General features: G+C 49.2%; 2 non-coding genes and 1 pseudogene across 2 annotated transcripts; 1 reads left to right on the forward strand and 2 right to left on the reverse strand.

Moving 5' to 3' along the window:
• The first annotated feature begins 510 nt into the window (after positions 1 to 510).
• On the forward strand, positions 511 to 629 carry LOC136281459 (5S ribosomal RNA). Its single transcript, XR_010717779.1, has one exon. It is a non-coding gene; the product is annotated as a 5S ribosomal RNA (ribosomal RNA).
• A 982-nt stretch (positions 630 to 1,611) lies between these two features.
• On the reverse strand, positions 1,612 to 1,775 carry LOC136281365 (U1 spliceosomal RNA). Its single transcript, XR_010717714.1, has one exon. It is a non-coding gene; the product is annotated as a U1 spliceosomal RNA (small nuclear RNA).
• A 233-nt stretch (positions 1,776 to 2,008) lies between these two features.
• LOC136281422 (U2 spliceosomal RNA) lies at positions 2,009 to 2,133 on the reverse strand (annotated as a pseudogene).

Genomic DNA, 2,133 nt, shown 5'->3' on the forward strand with positions numbered 1-2,133 from the left:
CGATGCCGAAGCATGCCCTGGGTGAGGGGGGTGGTCGAGGGATCCTTCCCACGGTTTATGGTGGATAGTAGCAGGTCGCCCCCACAAGCCCTTGCGAGTCCCGCAGACGGTCCCAGAGGCTGACCCGTTTGGTATCTCCTCACTGTAAGATTTTAAAGCCAGATACACGCACCTACGGAGCTAAAACATTGTATAATAGGTTTTTAGGACACGTTATGTCTCTTGGGACCCCTCCCTCCCCTCCCTAGGGAATAGTGCTTCAAATCGATGCTCCTCAATGTGTTAACTGGGTTGAGGAAAATACATTAGGGTTAGGTAACGACTTCGGGGTTAGGGTAACCCTTTCTTAGGGTTAGGGTAACAATTTCTTAGGGTTAGAGTATCGATTTCTTAGGGTTAGAGTAACGAAACTAGGGCTTTAGAATTTCAAATTCGCCTACACTCAGGGATGTGGCCGCTTTACAGCCTGAACCTGGCCGATAACAAGCAGAATTTCGACCCCATTTCCTCGTCTACGACCATACCACAGGGAAAGCACCGGTTCTCGTCCGATCACCGAAGTTAAGCCCTGTCGGGCGGGGTTAGTACTTGGATGGGTGACCGCCTGGGAATACCCCGTGTTGTAGGCTTCAATTTTTTTGTCTTGCGAACATCTCTAAACGTTTTATCCCAATAAATAGCTCTCCATACACCACAATTTCACATAGAGAGCCGTAGGTGAGTGAGGAACAAAATCAAAGCAAAAAACGAGGGGGGGAAAACACCTTTTTGTCAAAAATCGGCCAGCTAATGGCGAAAACTCTAGTGCGATCGACTTTTCTTACAGAGCGCGCGCGAGCGAGTGAGCACGCGCGAGATGAACAGTTTATGATGTCAAATTCTACTTCTGTGATATCAAATCATTCCAAATAACGAACGAAAAAATGAATAGGAAAAAAACGCACACTTCTGAGACGCAGTTTTAAGCCATCGTGACGTGGCAAAACACTCGCACACTTCCAAGAGGAGGCGCGCGAAAAACGGCACGTCCAGTCGACAATGGGTGGATTCAGACTGCAAACGAATCGGGAAAAAGGTTCGATACTTTTACTACTCTGCTAGTTTGTTTCCTTCCCTCGTTCATTCGTTCACTCGCTTGCTCGCACAAAGGATACACTAACGATAGCAATAGCATTTCTAAAAGCGGCTCCAGTGACAATAAAACCGCTCAAAAGGTTCAAAGTGTACTCACGGTCCAAGTCGAATGCCCTTCTATGCTCGCTCGCTCGGTCGATCGGCCGTTTGGTTTCCTTTCATTTCCTTTCCCTTCGCGCGCATAGCACAGCACGGCACGGCACGCACAACCTGCAAATACAAACGAACAGGACTTTACACACAATAGAGCAGACAGGCCTTGAACAAAAACAGCCAGCAAAGTTACGCACCGCCCCGAAACTCACCTTGTTTCCTTCCTCCAGTCTCTCCAATGCACTTCTACCCCTCCAAACGTGCCAACACCTTGGCCAGTTGTGCGTCCTTTGCTTTCTTTGCAAGTCTACCGGTCCACTGCAAAGCAAAATACCCTCGATAGTCAGTAAGAGGGCCATATAGACATAGTTTGGATGACTTTTGCGGGGACGAGCGCGAACGCAGGTCCCCACTACCAGAAATTATACGCTCGAGTTACCCACATTTGGGGTAATCGCAAGGGTCAACCCAGTCGAAGTGCAATGAAAGGGCCTCGCCTTGAGAGGACTGCCTCCTTGATCACAGTACCTCCCGCGTCAGGTAAGTATGCTTTTTTCAGCGTCTGCCCTCGGTGAAAAAATCCACTTACCCCTAGGTCCTTGTGGTAGTGCTTTGCGCACTTCAGAAAACGTAGGCCAGCGGCCGTTCCTGCCATTGTCTGTTGTCTGAATTATCATCCCTCTTTCACCTCTTCCCCCTCTAAGGGCGGGCGGGGCTCCTGTAAACATAAAAGAATGCTATACCGTTGACTTTGTTTTGGATTGAATGTGTCTTCCCCAGAGGGAAGTGGGCCGCACTCGGAGGTAGTGCTATACCGAGGCAACCCGTGGCTGGGACGAGGCAAGCCTCTTTTCCACAGCCCAGTTCCAAAAATCAGTTTAATATATGAGCTGCTCAATGAGCAGC

Source organism: Pocillopora verrucosa, chromosome 5, assembly GCF_036669915.1.
Source record: "Pocillopora verrucosa isolate sample1 chromosome 5, ASM3666991v2, whole genome shotgun sequence".
Classification (NCBI taxonomy): Eukaryota; Metazoa; Cnidaria; class Anthozoa; order Scleractinia; family Pocilloporidae; genus Pocillopora; species Pocillopora verrucosa.